This window comes from Micropterus dolomieu, linkage group LG10, assembly GCF_021292245.1.
Source record: "Micropterus dolomieu isolate WLL.071019.BEF.003 ecotype Adirondacks linkage group LG10, ASM2129224v1, whole genome shotgun sequence".
NCBI lineage: Eukaryota > Metazoa > Chordata > Actinopteri > Centrarchiformes > Centrarchidae > Micropterus > Micropterus dolomieu.
In genome coordinates, this window is record NC_060159.1 from 17773209 (window position 1) to 17792912 (window position 19704).

Below are 19704 nucleotides of genomic sequence, written 5' to 3' on the forward strand. Positions count from 1 at the left end.
GTCATGCTGCAGAATACATTTGGGGCCAATCAAATGCCTCCTTGATGGTATTGAATCATTGATAAATAAGTATCTGCTTGTACTTCTAAGCATTGAGTAGACCATCAATAATGACCAAATCTCCAACTCCTGTTTGCAAGGAACCTCCACCACTGTCTCCAGTCCTTTGGCAAACAAACTGCCTTCTGCAACAGCCAAATATTTCAAATTTTGACACATCAGTCCAGAGCACCTGCTGCCATTTCTCTGCACCCCAGTTACTGTGTTTCTATGCATAGTTGAGTTGCTTGCCTTGTTTCCATGTCAGAGGCATGGCTTTTTGGTCGCAAGTCTTCCTTCAAGGCCACTTCTGATGACACTTCTCTGGACAGTAGATGGGTGTACCAGGGTCCCACCTTTTCTGTAGTTCTGAGCTGATGGCACAGCTGGATATCTTCCAAGTGCAAAGGGAAGTAAGCATGATGTATCTTTCATCTGCTGTCGACCACTGCGTCTACAGTCCTCAGCGCTGCCCGTATCTTTGTGATTCTTCAAAAGAGCTTGGACAGCAAATCTGGAAACCCCTGTCTGCCTTTAACTTTTGCCTGGAGAGACCCTGCTGATGCTGTATAACTACTTTGTGTGCTTGTGTTAAGTCTGTATGACTTTCAACAGTAAGCTGTCTTCAGCAGCCTCACCTTTTTTAGCTGAGTGTGGCTGTGTTGTATTCCTCCTGCACAGCTGTTTCTGTTTCAGTTATTGATTGTGTTTCGGTCTTCATATTGAATTGGTGATCATTAGCACCTGTTTGGCATAATTGTTTAATCATAACCTAATGATTTGTCTACAAAATCCCTGAGTTTGTGCAAGTGTACCTAGAAGAATTTATGTTTTTTGAAGGCAAAGAGTGGTCACATCAAATATTCTGTTCACTCACTTTGTATTTTATAAATATATTAACATGTCCATTTTTGACTTGAAAGTATCATCAGTAAAATATATAGTACTTTAAGTGTCAAAAGTAAAACTACTCAATTGATGAAATTGTAGACTGTGTTTCAGTGCAGTAGCTGGTCAAGATGGAGCTAATTAAATCTACTTTATATAGTGTTGGTTTGTTTAATCTATAATAAATAACCATATTTTATAAATTGATATGTTTTGTATGCAAAATTTGTATCACTCCCTGTTAAGGTACCCTTTACAAAGGCATGGTAATTGATGGTTTTATCAATGATTAATAAATAATTCTCAAATTATATATACATATCATTTGGGTTGCCATGTTGTAAAAAATGTAGTAACTATAGCTGTCAGACATATATGGTTGAGTAAAAATACTGAGATGTATTTAAGTAAAAGCTGTTGTTAAAAGTATCGTGGAATGGTAATTAAAGTACTTCACAACTTTATTCATGTACAATACTTAGTTACTTTCCATCACTGTCTAAAATCAGGGAGTTTGCAGAGTTAACACATTAACAAGAAAGACCTTTCTTAAACTACAAGCAAGTCATCTTTAAAATTTTTAGGAGTGATTTAAGAAGTTACAGGAGAATAACAGATGTTAGGACCAGAATAAAATCAATCAGCAATAAAACAAAGGATCATATGATGTCATTGCAAGAACAGATGTGTTATGTTAATTATTTCCTTACTCTGAGGAAGGAACCCCTCATAATGAACCACAGTGCTACAAAATGAAAACATTTGCAGTTAATTTAACTACTATGCTACTGCAAATAAAAAAGCACGAGTGAATCAGCTTTGTTTAAACCATACGGCATTAGCAGTTAGAGGAGATAAAGATGGCGTCGTGTGGTTGGCTCGACGTTGAGGTAAAATATGGAGCCACAGGGTTTCAGAAATGCAGTTAAGGAGAAATGGATTCTAACCTCACAAACAACCACAGAATATGAGGGTGCAGGTGGCACGGCTCAGAATAGCCTCTGAATGTCTACTTGATTGATTTCAGGCCCAGGATTGAGGCACAATTGCATATTCATACATCAATTAAAGTGTTCCCCCAGTAGTGCCTCCATAATTCAACCTGGCGCTTAGTGAAGAATAATCTGAATGAAGCAGCTTTGGACCAGCGCAGAGGAAAATGTTTCAACATGTTTTGTGTTCGTGTGTATTTTATGACCTCTTGGAGTGTGAATTTTGTAATTGCTAAATTCCTCTCTTTCCCTGACATCTTTTTCTTTTTAAAGTGTAGATATTGCAGCATCTAGATATCTTGCCTCAGCTGCAGAGTGGGAAACCACGCAAACATTCTACTGTTACATCAAAACATTTCCCATGCAGCCAATAAAATCACGCACTTCTGCCGGTGAGTCACCTGCAAATGAGTCAGCCATTGGCAAAACAGCACAGGACCTGGGAAAATCATTCAACCAGGGCATTTAGTGACACCTCCATGGCAGACCTCATCACACCAGAGCACATTTAGATGTTCTGATCGGGTGGACCAGGATATTGAGGTCATCCGGTCGATCTGATTGGCTGAGCCGGGAGACTGAAGTCATTCTGCAAAGTGGAGAGGAAATAGGGTTGCTCTTTGTGTCACAGCACCTCAGTTGGGAATGCTGCTTGGAAAATATGCTGCCAATTTCAAACAGTTTGAAAATTAGTACTGCACTTTCAAAAATGATAACAATATCTCTTTACTCTTTCTCTAATCTCTGTTCTTTCTTTTCAGAATTTCTTCAGCTTGAATATAACATTGATAAAAAGGTTTATACTTGAAGGATCAAGCTGGCAAAATTATATATTGTTCTTTTAACAATTCCCATGAAAATACCAAAAACCAACAATGCGTCAGTCCGTCTCTCAATATTTTCTGACATCCTAAGTCTGTCCGTGGCATTAAGGTCCAAGCCCATTCGTTCCTACAAAATGTAAATCTGCATAAACCTTTTTTTAAAAAAGTAATTCATGTACTTTATAATCTTTAGAATGTTCCTCAAACCGGCATAATAGCACATTTGTTGAGGACTATTTTCAGCTTCAGATTTGGTGTGCTAGCGAGTACCTATAATTACCTACTGTGCCCAGGTTCATTTTATTGAAAGAACACGTCACCTAGTGTTGTTCACCGATGGGTTTTAGACAATAGTAAGTCTATGACTCATTATATGATCATTGTTCACTGGACTTAAGTAACATTACAAACATTTTTTTAAGTGGTATACAATAATGTCAGGGTTTATAATCTTGTAGTCAAACTGTATTTTGTCCCTTTAAGTATTCAGACAATTCATTACCTATTTTCTGTTATCTAATGAACTGATAGTTTAAAGTCACCAACTCCATTGTTCCATTATTCTCAAAAATATAAAACAACTGGTGGCCCCACATTTTTCCTACAGTGGATGTTTCAGCAAAAGATAGATGGTTATCTCCCTTAAGTATGATGAGTGACTTTAAATGTTAGTAAAAGGATTGGACTAGATGAATCTGCAGCATCTGGGGGTTCCCAGGACATCCGCTATTCCTGGAAGTATTAAAACCACGAAGCCCACAAACTCGAAACTAGAATTACAGTTATTTCTAATTAATTTTGTTGGGATGTTACTCCCTTTAATAGGAATTCTGTTTTGTTTTAGATTGTTTTTTCAAAATCATTCCTAAAGCATGATCATTTTTACAAAACCGTAACAAAACCACCTTAATTTAAAACTCACTAATCCCTCAGCAATAAGGCTATTAAAGAAAGACTACAAGTGCAACATCCTGATCCCCTGTCTCTCTCTCTCTCTCTCTCACACACACACACACACACACATACACAGCTCAGACAGTGTGAATCTAATGCCCTCAAATCCTGTGAATCCCTTTGTTCCTGATTTCATGCTTGATTTGCCCACAGCTTGAGCCTGGTTGGTATCAGCGCTCTTCTCACTGCTTTCACTCCTGCCAAATCCACAGAGCCACACAGGATCCATGTCTCCTCTCTCTCCCTCGCTCTCTCCGTCCCTCCTCTCATCTGCCATTGTTCGTTCCAGCATCTCTGCGACACGCTCTTCAACTCATGCCAAGGAGTTGTGTTTGTTTGTTTGCATCTCAGTCCCTTTTACTGTAAACACCTCAGCAACCTGCCAAGATCAGACCAGAGTGAATTCTGATACTGTTATTTTGCATGTCACACAATTTATGTTGTTTTTAGTAATTTCGTTAGGGAGATATATAAGCACAATAAGTCCTTTGGAAATATGTCTTTATTAAATGATTTCCTGTAGAGCTGCAAGAATAATCCCCTTGTGCATTGACAACCACACTACCTGCGTACTACAGATCGTCCACAAATCTTAAGATTGATTCAGCACCTCTCATGAGAGGCCTTTCAGCCGTTCTATTTGAAATCTTCTGCTTCTAAAGTGGCACATCAGTCGAGCCTCTTCTACCCCTACGATCCCTCTAGCACTCGTACAAGCAGATATTGTGACAGCTGCGTGAGGGGGGCAAGAGGGAGAGTGCAGGAGACAGACAAGGAGAAAGAAGGAGAAAGGAAAGAGCGAGGAGCAAGTCCCTAGAGAGAGGGTGCCGGTGCTCCACAGCTCCAAGTCACCGCCTGCATGCCAATGAGGAGATTCCCCTGCAGCAGCAGCAGCAACAACAGCAGCAGCAGCAGCAGCAGCAGCAGCAGCGGAGCAGAGCAGAGCAGAGCAACGGGAGGGGCCAGTGCTGACACTGTACCACTATAGTCCTTGATAGTCATATTACACACTCCTCACAAAATGCTGAACACCAGATGGAATTTTGAAGCAAAGCATTGAAATTATCATATCCAAGCTAATGTAAACATGCTGGTGATAATTACCTCAGCAAAACACCAATAATCCAAATGATCTGATTATTTCAGTACCAGTTTTGCTTTTCTCATTAAATGGAAAAATCTAAAATAATCTTATGTTATTAGCCTATATTATCACCAATCTGTTCAGTTGTTTTTTAAATGGGTTAAGAGATTTGTGTTCAGTTGTAATTTGCTTTGTATCCACCTTACCTTATCAACTTCACTTATCTTCACTTGCTTATTTCCCAATGTTCCAAAAAGCCTCTTGACAACTGCTTCAAAAAGGGCCTCATCTTCCAGCTTTTGGCTTCCTGTAGTTGGCAACAATGACGGCAAGAGAGAATGTACAGAAAGAGTTTTTACAGTGTGCATTCAAACAAAAGCAGATCAAAGCAGCCCTTACTAAAAATATTGCAAACTATAAATTGCATTCTGCTCTCCTTCATCCGATTCTGCAGGTGAGGAATATTTCCTCTGTGATTGTTTAATCTTTGAACTGCTGACTGGAAAGAATGATTTTCTCTAACTGTGAGAGACTGAAACCAAACCCTGCTGTCTACTGGACTGAGCCATCTTCCGCAGTAAACTCGATTTTAGCTGCATTTAACTATCTCACTGTGATGTCATGTTGTTAAAGTTGGGCCATTTATGCGCTACAATGACAGTGTTACGTCTGCGAACTACTTAACTGAAACAGGAATGCGAGATCCCTCAGCAAGCAAGTTGGCTGATGGCGCATTTTATGTTTAAATCAAATTTTAGGAGTAGCTGGGTGTTGGATTTTTACGCTTTTATAATTTCTCTCTAACAGTACAGAACAAAAGTTACATCTGTGGCCTGGTGCTAACAGCAGCAGTATGAGTACGAGCATTAGCTGTGTGTAACCCCATCCCCCCCCCCCGAGAAGAATTAATAACTAATTATGTCAGGTCACTCGTCCAGATGGTCCTATCAGATGGGCCCGAAGTCTGAACCTTACCTCCAACAAGCACCTCTGACCCTGGTGGCTATGTCACCCCTGGCAACATGGAGTCTGAGGCCCATGCTGCTGGAAGGATGGAATCGGGGGGTACGTGGGGGTTTGGGGTGCACATAAAGAAGTGGTGAGGGGGGTACGAGCTGGGCGTGTCTGAGCAGTGTTGGATGGCTGCCTTTAAAGCTCCATGAATACAAGGCTCCCTGCCGGGGCCCTGATCTCCACGGTCATGATTCCGTTATTACACGCCATGTTCCTGTGATGGGCAGATGGCTCAGAGCATCGGCACATGCATTCACACGCATTCAACACACGCCGGGCCCGTCGCATCAATGGACACAACCTGATACTCCCCTTTCTTGTCTCATTAGGAGGCTATAGAAACATAAGAACATAATAGGGGGGAATTAAGTGCCCGTGCGGATGTCAAAGGGGGAAAGAAGATTGGGACGAGGGCTAACAAGCGCATGGCGCGCTCCCTCAGCTTTGTGCGGTGATTAGTGCTTTCGACAGGGCTGACGGGTAAAAGACAAGCCCTCTGGGACGGAGCAGCTTTTAAACGGACACTTAAACAGCCAGGAAACTGACAGTGGTGAGAAACAGGCATCAAAGCTCCTGGCTGTGCATGTCATGTGAAAGAAGACGGGGTTTAGCATATAGATACAGATAACTTATACATCTGATGTCACATAGAGGAAAGCCATTTCATCAAAGAAATGGCTACCATTTTACAAAATTTTTAAATAAAAAAGTTTGGTATTACAATACTAATAAGGTATTATTACTATTATAATAATATTATTATTATTCTAAATGCAATATTCAAAATATATCAACATGTATAATAAATCAATCACATTTGATTCCCCTAAATAAACTAAATAATAAAAAAAAAAGAATAAATAAAAGAGCCAATGGTGCAATGTGAGCAACTCTTATTTTCCGCTAAGTTTTACTTGAACCTCTTGAAAAAAACAACATATAGCTTACATCCACCATTTAAAGTCTCTTCTCATTATATCCTGTAACAGCTTTTACAATTTGTCACATAAAAGCCTCCTAAACTCTTGAGCAAACAGGAACTTTACTAAAGCTCCCCTGTGCAAGTCTCCAGGACCAGATGATGTCGCTCGCCTTGTATTTGAGCAAGAGACACAGGACAAAGCAGCTAAGAAGAAACCAAACAAAGACACCTTAGAAAGGATTTACGGTGTTAAACCACATCTCATTTGACTTGGGCGTGTCTTTGGGGGGGAAAATGGTAGATGAAGAACTGGAGAAAAGCAAGGTGTACTTCCTTACACATCATCAGTATGTGGTAACTGACTGCATGTATATCACGCTATTGATATCACTGAGACTTGAGCTTTTAAACACTTGGCAAATCAAAGAAATAATGAAAGGCAGTGATGAGGTTGGTGGCCATCACTCACTCAATTAACTTAAATGGCCTGACACGTGTTGATAAACACAGATAATTAGTTGTGAAAAGGTTCATCATTATCATAACATCATTACTTTCTGGCATTCTTGTGGTAAGTGTCTAACAAGATTAGCCTGCCAGTCACGTTTCTCCTCTCAGTCGAGCAGACAATGGACAACTTCACAAGCTGGCTGTTTCTTGCTTCTTCCTTCATGAACTCTCAAATTGTGGTCACATATTTGGGGATAACAAAACAAATGTAATTGTCACTCTCCAAAGAAAAATTGACAGATCAAGTGTTGCTTTATAGGTTATGAAAAACTGTCCTATTTTTTATTCCAAGATAAACAATTAAAAAAACAAACTGGATTGGCTAAAAAAAACTGTGTTGCCAATCTGAAAGCCAAAGCTGAAAACAAAGCTTTCATCTTAGCTAATGAAAATTGATGTTTTGGAGATACGTGGTTTTCACAGGACAGCGGCAAAATTGTTTTCAAAAAAGAAATATCCACAGTTTGAAATGACAGAAACTATGACTAAGTTGATTCATGGCACATAAGAAAAAGAAACACTATTGAGAGTAGTTGATGTTGCTAGCTCTCTCTCTAGAAAACTTGATAATCATAAACAATCATCTGAATTGTTGGTGTTGTGAAACATCTGGTGGCAATTTTCCTCTACAAATATTGAGAGGAAATTGTTTCTATATTCATCTCACAAAAAACAATCTCCTAATAGCCGCATTTATCACACATCCCTAATTTGATTTATTTTGACAATATGGCACATACATAAAAACACCATTAAGAAATAAGATTGCTGAAGTTATGAACAGTGTTATTTTTCACAGCCATTATTCTTGCAGTTTCCACATATGTTGTTGCAGTGAACCCAATCACAATGGAGCCCTGTCACTATGTTACAGCAGGAATCTGATGATGGCCTCTTCTAAGCATGCTATCACGCACCATCTGGTAGTACTATTCTTCGGCTGTTTGAAGAATCAAGAAAATCAACCCATCATCTACCCCCACACTACCCCCCGCACTCATACACACACACATAAACACCCAGTGATCTGTACATATGTGAAAAGCACCTGCACACATGCATAATTTCATCCACACGACACTTCATTTAAGACACACTTTTCTCCTGACCGCCCGCAAGAGTGTGATGTCATTACAGCTCTCTAAGGCCTCCTATTAGCCAGTGTTCTGTAATCACTCGTGATATATTAGTACAATGCATTGATTAGTCCATAATCCAATCACTCGCCTGTTATTGATCTTTTATACAGCGTCCCCCAGACAATAAAGCTGAAGCCACAGACTGTGGGTCAATAGGCTCACAGGGAGAGGAGTCTCCTTGCAGCTAATTGGCTTATGAAATAATACAAACATTTTGCTTTCTCCACACCAGCAGAAATCAATGCAGAGCTTAGCTGGTGCATTCAAATCAATTGTCATGAACCACATGTCGCACTTTTTTCAGGACACCTTTCAAGCTTTATCTGTGCAGTTTAATCTTAATTTTTCTTTAGCTCTATTTAACCTGTCTTGCTAACTTGTGCTCTCATCTGCTTCCTCTCATTCCTTGTTTTTTTTTCCCTCTACAATCCGTCTTGCCACTCCATCTTTCTCCCACTTGGTCTCCTCTTTACCCCTACCCCTCCCTGTCCAGCCTTCGACTGATGTTGGGTTGCCAGATAAGTTTCTGCTTACAGGGAGACCACATCTGACACCCAGCTGTGTGGGTCATGGGCTGCAAGAGCAGCTGTTGGTCATAAATCACCCGAGCTAGAGGAGCTCTGGCACTCCTTCTGTCAGCCGTGAAACAAAGACGTAGAGGTAGCGGGGGGTCAGAGGTAGCTAACCTGGGTAACAACAGGAGACCCAGCATCACCTCCATAATGCTGCACTGAACAGTCCTCTATTATAAAACCACACTGTACAAACGGGTGAAGTCACTAAAGGATATATGCAGCAAGGGTGCCAGAGGATGCAAACGTAAAGTCAAGAAGTAGGCTGTAATATGGTATGCAAGCAATTATGGTTCAACAGGCAATGCAGCTTGTGAGGTCAGAGGACAGACAACCCCTTGCTGAGTTACTGTAGCTGAAGAAATGCAAATAAATTCTGTCACCAGAAAAGGAAGGTCTTTGTTGCGTGTTGCACTTTAGCACACCTTTAAAAACTGAAATGAGATTTTTATTCAGCAAAGCTAGTCGGTAATTGGCAAAAAAAAAAAAGTAATTATTTAATGTAGTATTTATCATGGAAATATATTTTTTTGTTAAATAAATGAAAAGCATCTGTCACAGTAACTTCACTTGTGGTTCCAGGGTGACATTCTTTAGCTTTTTATCTACATTTTGTAAAACAAATGAAATAGCATTACAGATGGATAGTATATCAATATATTATTATATATTGGCATTGCTATGCGCCTAGAAATTATTTGGAATTTTTGTCATGAGGACACTGTAATACAGCTTAAATGTTTTCCCATGTTTAAGGCTGTGATACTGTAATGATTGTTTTTCTGAACTAATCTGACTGTTCTACCTGCAACGTGTGCAGATTTTGGAACACTATTATTCATTCCCAAAATATCAGTATCAGTATCAAGGTACAAAAAAGTTATTATTGTTAAACTGAATTCAAAATAAACTGATTTAGGACATTGTAGAATTATGTTACAACATCCACATTTTTTAACCTTTACTTGTTGCAGGAGTCATCTCATCTCAAGTGAAAACCCAGCAGCTTAAGGACATAGTTTGAAAATATCTTGCTACCTGCTAGAACCCCATAAACAATGACCCCGAAAAAACATTGCTAATGACAAACTAGATTTCCCTTAATTCTGCCTTTTACACATAGTGTGTGTGTAAAAGCAATGCATATACATCTGTGTGCATGCAAGCAAATCTGCTGTCTGATGCGATCCCTGCACACTACAGAAAAGTGCTGAAATTTAAGACCTGCCTTTCATTCAAAGCCACCTCACAGTGTTTACACTTCAGCCCACAAGGCTGCATACTTCTATAGAGATTTGGATAATAAATTGGGTGTTATTTTACAAGACACCAAATCTCTTGCAGGATTAAAGGGGAAAAATGAGAGAAAGAAGCATGACGGCTTGGTGTATGAAGGGTGTTGGACAGAAGGTGAGGGGGCTGAGTGACGGTTGGGGATATGGTGAGAGTCCTTGAGTATTCTTCTTAGATCAGTCTCTGTCTAAAATCATCTTCTCTAGCTGTAAACAACAAAACAAAGCCTATAACATAGCAAAAAGTGCATTTCTAGTTATTTTGCTGCAGATATTTCCTCCTAATCATCAAGTGGTGACTGTATTGTGGCTTTCACCCATCCACTCTTGGTTTCTCGAAATGTTCATCTCTTTGGAAAGAAACATAATTGCCAGAAAGGAAATAGCAGTATGTAGGATGTCGGTGGACAAGAAAGGGCACAGAGAAAAGAGAGCAGATTATAAAAAGGTATAAGAGGGGAAAAGAATGACAAAAGAGAGAAAGGGAAGAGAGGACTTCTTTGCCCTTTGGTGTGAAGCGAGGGCCGATCGATAGCAGTGTAATGAGCCTGGTATTAGCTGGGTTGCAGAGGGACCGGAGCAGGGCAGAGGGAGGGCAGAGGGGGAAGGGGAGAGCCAGGATCTGATTCCCAACAGCAAACAACACCATTGCTGCAGACATCAGAACCAACACCTGAGTACACCTATTAAAGCCAGATGACCCTCTGCTCGGCTAATGATGAATCCACCCTCATACAAACTTCTCTCTCACAAACGCACACACACGCACTTTCATTCAACCTCCTGGCTGGTTTAGTACCTGTCACAGAGTTGTTCTATCTCTGCCAGGCTGCTACTAAAGCCAAACGCATTACCCAAAGAGGGCTAACAGAGAAAAACCAACCCTAATCCTGACTAAGAAAAGGGCCGTACTCAACATCACCTCTCCTTTTTGATACAGATTACCCAACAATGGCTTCTGCCACTCTCTTAAATCCACTACACACTGGCAATTTGATTAGAAACATGGAGATGCAGGGATTGGTCTTTGGTCGGTTGAAAGCGAGAGAAGGGGGACCAGCCGGGGGAAGTGGGGGATAACCATCAGGTACACTCAAAGCCAATCTGTTGCCTCGTCAATAGGCCCATTCTGCTGGAGTGCCATGCGCAAAGCTTCGGGCTCGCTAGCCCCCAGACTCAGCCGTCAGAGCAGCCATCCAGGCAGGCACAAGCCGGAGGGTGGGGGTGGGGGGGCCACGCCTGGGTCCTCTCAATGGAGGGATCAAAGCAGGGATAGAAGGATGGGCCCCCTCTCTTTGTGCCCTCGTGTCTCCCAAATCAAACGCATCCTCCTGTCCAATGGAAGCTGCACGGAGGTGGTCCGGCCAGAGGAACAGATGGTGCAGGGGACTGCCACTGGGTGACACCTGCACTCTGCATAAGGAAGTGCCGTGTTCAACACAACAGCATGTCTGTTTTCTGGAAAACACTTGGGCTTACTTTTAATACAGTATATAATATATGATATGAACAGTATATCATATGCAGTGAAGAGATGAAAATTGTTGCTTGCTGTCCTAGTGTGGCTTTATGTCTGGTTTTAAAGGCAGCCAATCACCTCAGTTATGTGCTACTTGTCAAGTCTGGTGATATACTATATATTTTCAGAATGTCAACAAATACCATGAAAAGACCAAAACCAACAATGAATTGGGCAACAAGTATTCTTTATGTACCAGACGCCTGAACTAATGTATTCCTCTGCCATAGATCTTTAGGCTCTGTAGTTTTTGAGTCAATCCCACAAACGCCATCCCGCTGCCATGGATGTTCACTAAAGCAGCAATGTATTAGTCCATGGCTGAAAATAGTCCCCAACACATGCACTATTTATTCTTGTTTGAGCAATGTTTTCTAAAAATGACAGTGTCTTGCTGTTTGAGGACACAACTTGCCTTTTAATGACGAGGTTTTGAGATATTTGTGTGTAAGATTTCTAGAAGAGTTTTCATTGGAACTACTTTATACCAAAAATAAATAGTCCTCATGAAAAATACTGATTACTACTGTTGAGCCTCGTCCTCTATGAGCTTCCATTCAGCTCCAATATTGGTGGAGGGAGAAACAGATATCTCAAAAACTGGCCAAAGAAAATCCTCATGTTTTTCTGTTATTCTAATTAGGGTGAGCTAAACCTTTAAAAATATTTCTCTAGTACTGTAACTCTTGTTTTTTTCTTCTCTAATACTCTGAACCACCCTCATATTTTAGCTGCTACACTCATTTTAAAACAGAAAGTGATAAAATTGACTTGTTGCTAATTAGACATTTCTGTTTAGAGGAAAACAATCAAAATTGTTCATTTTGTATTATTAGCATTATTTCCTCATGCTGTGAAGAGTCACAGTCTCATTCCGTGCCAGTGAGTAGAGAGATTTTCACAAGCCCATCAGAAGCAGGGCTTCCAGTAGATATAACCCATGCTATGGTAATCACATGCTAATCACAGTTAACACCAGCGCAGGGTCCTATACTCTAGATTAATGCATCCGTCCCATATTCACGTTCCCATTAGCATAAATCAGGTTCACCCTGCCTTTGTAATTAGTGTTTTCATGTGAATGATAATAAGATATGGTGATTAGGTCAGGGTACTAGAATGGAAATGACTTGTCAGCTTAGTCTGCCTCAAACTGTTCCGCACATGTTGGACTATCAATATGTGCTTCGTCAAGAAACAATTAATGATATTGAAAGATAATTGAAGTTTGATAGTAGGATGTGGAAAGCAAAAGTAGACTGTTAATCAAATTTCTGCCAGACACTTGATGTTTCAGCGGGATTCTTATTGCAGAGTTAGGTTTCTGTCAAAGACATGTATGTGAAAGCACACTAACATATTCATCCCTCATAAAATGGTCCTAAAAGTGAATTTATAGATTTCATTTTAAAAAAAATCCTAAAATATGTCTTACATGGCCCCTCTGCAAGCTAATTTAATTTATAAATTACTGCATGCTTCATAATGTTAACAAAACTGAACTTTGTGAATTTCGACTATGTTTTTGAATGAAGCCAGCTATGAACTAAAAACCTGACTAACTTTACAAACTAGCTCCCTGTCGTGGAAATTATATTCCTGGTCAGAGGTTAGGCAGATAATTGAGTTACAACAAACCGTTGTCTTTGAAGAATTTATTTAACAAAAGAGAATAAACAGAGAAGTACTACAACAAAATCTCCTAAGACAGTCACTAACGTCTGGCACAGAGCAAAGGGCTGCATGATCATTTACACAGTCTAAGCATCTATGTTTTGGGGAACAAAATATCCTTGACTGGTCCCAGTCAAGGAAGGAGAAGAACAGCTAGTGAGGAAAACAATCAACAACCCCACATCCCTGACCTAAACCCCACACATTTGGACAGACTGGAATAATAAGAACAAGAATAAAGAGGGGAACAGGTTAAAGATTTAAAACAATAGATAAGACATAATAAAAGGAGAAAAAAGCACTCTTATAAGTACTTGCATAAAAGATTATAAGTGTAAGAAGAAAACAATTTTCTGCCCTTACACTCATATTGCCTAAAAATACATCTAATATGTTTTCATCAAATTATCGTCATTATCAATGTCAGCACTGTCAGCAACCAATAGCTTCCAGAACCTATTTCTCCCTGTCATTTCTTCAGGCATTGTTTCATACACAGTCACAGACTTCAGACCATTTTTATAATGTAACATCAGAAAAGTTTTCTGAATGTCAACGGGATCATTAGCTTTTGTTTTGTTTTGTTTTCAGCATTTTCCTGCATGACCCTTCCTTTCACTTTTGTGTCTGATGCCTTACATAAAAGGACGGCCTGGATCACACTGCGTCTCTGTGGACACAGTTTTCCAGACTGTAGGACCAAATGTAGTGTTTGTTTTACTAGGAACAAAACATTGGTCTTCACCTCAATGAAGTGCATGAAAACTCAAAGGGACCTGCTCTGCCATAGCCTGTATCAATATCCTAGTTTACCTTTGTTCTGGAATCAACATACAATAAAAACCTTGCTGCCCTGTCTGCAGTCAACTTTACAACTTTTTTGATAAAAAGGCAGAGTGGAAGAAAAGAGAGCATGTTTGAGCATATGAGTGTGCTTGGTAACATAGGGTCACAACACTCAGCTTGCACATGAATCTAAGTGAAGGAGAAAACACAGTATGTGAGTATACATGCAGGTGCGGTGTGCACTTCAATGCAACACAATACATAAGCAGGACATGCAGCACTGATTGGCCGGAGGTGGGGTCAGTCTTTGTGGGTTGGAACACCCCTTTCACCCCTGACATGGAACATTCCTCTCAGACTAGTGACCCCACATGACGGACGGCATCCTTCATGCCTATAACCAACTGATGAGACCTGCTGCAGCCCTACAGACTGAAAGGCAGAGGTTAGAATCGGGAATGTGAAAAAACAAAAGGGGGGGTGGGGCCTGCAAGAAAAACTACAATCATCAGAAGGTTTATGATGAATTGTTACTGCAGCAGACTGGGACCAAATGAGTTTTCATCAAATCCTAAAGGGTCAAAAGGCAAATCACATCCTTTTACGCCAAGATCTTGCATAAGGGTTATTGAATGTGTGTGTATTGCATGAGTGATTCCTCATTCAACCTGACACCCCTGTTTCCATGGTAATTTATGAGGCCTGACCTGTGAATCTAAACGCCCAGCTCCAACCTCCAAAACCATCTTGTTCGTGGGTATCGTAACCCCTTTTTGAACTGTTTGGTAGCCATCATAGCTTTTTCAAAAAGCAACAAAGTCTGAAATGTGAAAACCGATAGCATGACAAAACCTTTGGTTTACCTCTCATTTTTCAGTTTAGGGTTACAGGTGGGATAAAGCTAGGTCCTTTTCTGTTTTGTTTTTTTTTCCTTCTAAATTCTAGAAAAATTGTGGAATGGCCAGAAAGTTTAAAGGCAGGAACCATATCTAAATTCGACATTTCTTCCAGACATGGGTATTTACTGTATGTCTAAACATGGAATAGGGCTGTATACCCTTTTTTTTTTTTACCTCCAGGCACATTTGTGCGAAGACTCTCCATCACACTGTAGCTCTTGTGAGGGCAGAGGAATAGCTGAATGAGAGATTCTCAAACAGGGGCAGTCATTTGCAGAGTGTGTTTCTAAGTTATTCCAGCTCCCCTCAGCTCAGCAGTGGCTGACCCCTCTCCCCGTCTGTCTGCTAAGAGGCCTACAGGGAGGAATCAGCCCAAATTACCTTTATTGATCCAGAGAGACAGGTGAATACCAAGCAGGTCTCTCTTCCCTTCACTCTCCTTATCTCTCTTCCACCCGCTTCATCACTCCATCCCCCTCCCTGCCTGCAAGAAGAGAGAATATAATAAAAGAAACAGGGAGCTTTTATGTGAGAAGGACTCTTCCACCGCCACACATTACAGTATCAACCATCGCAGTGATTTACTGTTCGCATTCAGGTTGTTGTGATTAAACTTGCCTTCTCGTTGCTCATCTTTCACCAGCGACCAGGAATGGCGAGCGGCTGTTTTTCTGCCTCCAATCCACCGTTGTCCTTTCGCCCCAGCATACAAATCACTGTGGCGGTGGAAAAGATACTCCATTAGGTCCAACTCTGAGTTAAATCAATGCGTGACTTATCAAATGAAATAGGGGATTATGAGGTAATCACCTGGCAAACGTTGCTGAAATTGTAATTATCTCCACTGCACACATCTCAGAGAGAGGGGACGAAACTAACTATTTAAGTGGTGGGTGCGATAACAAGGTGCAGAAAAGCACAACAGCTATATTTCTTGTAACAGCGGCGTGAGCTAGAATGTTTATGTGCTGAGAGGAACCAGAGCAACTTTGTGGTTTCTCTCGCTCAGAAGAGAAATTAAAGAGTTTCATGCGACCGACCGTTTTATGCTTCATGTCCTCTGGCTCACTACTGCAAAACTGCTGCTTCGTCTTGTTGTTGCACTGCTGTTTTGTACATTACATTCTCAGGGTGCGTGAATGATGTAGCCTACAGTGTTATGAAAGAATTTGTAGGCCACTTACTTTTACAAAATATGTGAATGACATTATGAGAAAGAAGAAAAACAATTTGCATTAAAAAAAATTTTTTAAACATAAATAAGTAATATAATAAAATGCAAAATCATTATAAAGTACATGAATATAGAATAACTATATAAATATGTTCTGTTTTAAAAGATATAGATTTTTGATATATAGTACTTTAAAGTAAAAATGTAAGTACTTTGAAAGGCAGTTAAACCCTGTAGGTACAGCCAGAAATTCTATCTGAGCAGCACAATATAAATCAATCCAGTATTTCTCACTGACAGAATCAAACCCTAATAAGGGATCAATTTGTGTTTAAATACAATTAAATTTATTTGAATTAACTTCTCTATAAATATCGTTTCTACTGCACTACAGAGCAATGGACAATATTGTAAAGCATTTTGAAGAACAATTTGCCTCTGATCAACGTGGTTTACTGTAATTTAACATACATTTTGAAACAAAAACATTTGTGTAAGCTAATATTCTGCATCTGTATTTATTTTCATTGAAAAAGTCAAATGCTGAACCTCCCAAAATCCTCTGATATTTAATATATGTAGAGTTTGAATTGTCTACTTACTGTACAAGTGCAACACAGCCCCCTGGTGGAAGCACAGCACAGTTACATCACTGGATTTCCCAGTTGACATAAATTTTGGCTATCTTGCCCCATCTGTCAAAGTGTCAAATGCACTCACTGTGCTGTGTAGCTCCAAATAACTCTCAGCTAATCCATCAAAGGGAACACCTGAAGTGGCTACTGGCCCTGTCAGGATTCGCCAGTTGAATGTTGAAATTGCATAACTGAATGGTGACAATTAGGTGCACACACCCCACCAAACAGGCTGGTTTTTCTACAGCGACCCGGCTTCCCAGGTACATTATGGCACTATATTTAATATACTACACCACAGATACTTTGACTGGCACTGAAATGTCAATCTCTTAAAAACCATCCTTAACATCCATAGCAAACACCATTAAAGTTAAACATGGAGAAAAGCAGTACTTACTCATTACCAGCAGTTACATGCTGTATCAACACCAAAGTCCTATTTCTCTGCTCCACACATAGCAGCACTTCCTGTCTCCAACCAACACAAACTTGTACATTAAGAAAAGCACAGTGCCCCCTTTTGGCTTGCAGCTGAACTAAGCTACCTTTGAAAACATAACAAGGTGTCTAACCAGCTATAAATAAACTATCCTCAAAAACAAAAACTGGTCTAACTTGGTGCAACTCCGACAACAGTCCCTCTGTTCCCAGCACAAGCAGAGGTGTGACTGTGGGAAGGCGGCACATTCGGCTCAGCCTCGGCTGAGTCACACTTCGTCACCTCATTTGGTGTCTGTGATCACACCACAAGCTCAGCCAAAGTTCATAGGGGCATCAGTCGGCAGTCACACTCTCTAAATAAACTTTCATCCAAAATTACAAATCACAAAAAGTAACATCTCTAGTGACAAAATGATTGTATAATAATGAATACTCAATTTGGAGTAGTACCAAGCTTAGAAAGTAACATTTAAAGGATGTTATTATGATCCAGGAAGGTAGATTGAAAGTAAACAGACTGCACTTGGGAAAAAATGTATATCCATGTCTTTGTATTTATATTAAAAACTGGCCATTACTTAATATTACAGGCTTGTGTGAGACTATTTAGAGGCAAAGAGATGGTGCATGGCACGTGACCACAGAGGTCAAGCACCGGACTCAACATCATTCAGCCCCTTATAAGTGTTTATTCCTCGCACCCAAATTCATACCAGCTCCTGGGAAAGGGTGGCATGGGTCTGAAAAGTTGAAACTGTGAAAAGTTTACAAAGTTATGTTGGGATAGGACGGCAAGTTTATTTTAAAATGTTGCATGTTTGCAAATTTTATTGCATGTACCATGTGTATTTCACTATCAACACTTCACACTCATTCACTAACGCATACTGTGCCTGAAACTGTACATTTGTGTTATTTTCAATGATCTCCCAGTGCATCTGTTACTTCCTCTTAACACAAACTTATGTACAGTATGTATATGTAGATAAACCAACAAGTAAATAAAAAGAAACAAGAAACAAGAAATATCTTCTACAGTTGACCTAAAGTTTGTGCTGAGAGGGTTATAAGTTCATCAGACAGGGCATCAATCAAATTTCACACCCAAGTAAGTGATGCCAGTTCTGACACCCAACCATGGGAAAATCTTGACCAGGCCAGGGTTGAAGATGATTTATCACTTCATCTTAAGTCCTAATATCCAGTCTGCATATGCCTTTAATATTATTTTGATGCTCAGTAGTCACACTTTTGATCACTTGCTCTGGAAAGCAGCAAACAAAACAACCTTTTTTGTTGCTTTACACCTCTACAGTCGGCTAAATGTATTAGCTAACTGAAGTCTTTGTGTCAATGTGAGTGTTAAAAATAAAAAGTGAACGAACAATCGATTTGCTAATAAAGGTTTTGCTTTCAGTTAGGATGCAGTCTTCCCAGTGGAGGTCACTTGCTCGGTGGCAGCGCAGCACCCCTGGTGCAGTCACAGGCCACCGTGTTCCACATCAATAAGGTGTGTGAACTTTGCACCCTGAGAAACACCTAAAGATGATACCAAGGGTTCCCACGGAAAGGCTCGGAAGGTTGAAGAGTTCAAGTCACTGCGTCAGAAAGGCAAATTGTGTATGTTTAAATGAATAATTTGCAAGAAACAGAAGCCTGCACAGTATGATAGTATGCCGTTACTGGGCGAAGACTGTATATTAGCTGACAAGTCTTGGTATGCAGTTTAATAGATGAAGGCAGTTTTTGAAGTTCTATCAGCCGTGCACATCATATTCAAACAACATGCCTCCTCTGCAGTTAACAGAACCTTTGGAATAAGGCAATCAGCTGCTACCAGAAACCTTAAACAGGTCATAGATTTTTGTGTGTGAGGTTTAAAATACATCTGTATTCAAGAATCTACTACATCTACCAGCAAACTCTGATCTCAAGATCTGCTGCTACTGTTTAATTAGAAAATAATAAAACTACTTCACTTTTGCATGCAAATAATTTGATAAAGTCAATTTATTATTGCATTAAAGTTTTGTAAATATAATGATAGCCTAATTAAAGTAAGGCGGAATAACAGGCTAGTAATTCAGCCCTAGCCCCAGGTTTACTTAGTGTCATTTGGTTTGTAGCAATTTAATTTACTGCAAATGTGTTCTCCAATTTGTTTAAATATACATAACTACAGCACAGTATCAACTAAAATATGAAGTCCTGTAACATCATCGCATGTTGGGGATCTGTCTTGTAGACAGGCTCTCAATCAGTTTTAAGAACATATAACATGTTTTAGATGATTTTGTCCTACACCATACATTTTCCACATACATTACCAAACACTATTGAACA

At 40.0% G+C, this 19704-nt stretch overlaps 1 long non-coding RNA gene across 1 annotated transcript; it reads right to left on the reverse strand.

Moving 5' to 3' along the window:
- Positions 1-1370: 1370 nt before the first annotated feature.
- LOC123978114 lies at positions 1371-15594 on the reverse strand. The gene is made up of 3 exons (XR_006826876.1): positions 15490-15594; positions 4988-5088; positions 1371-2508 (listed from the first exon to the last, which is right to left on the reverse strand). It is a non-coding gene; the product is annotated as an uncharacterized LOC123978114 (long non-coding RNA).
- Between the last annotated feature and the right edge of the window lie 4110 nt (positions 15595-19704).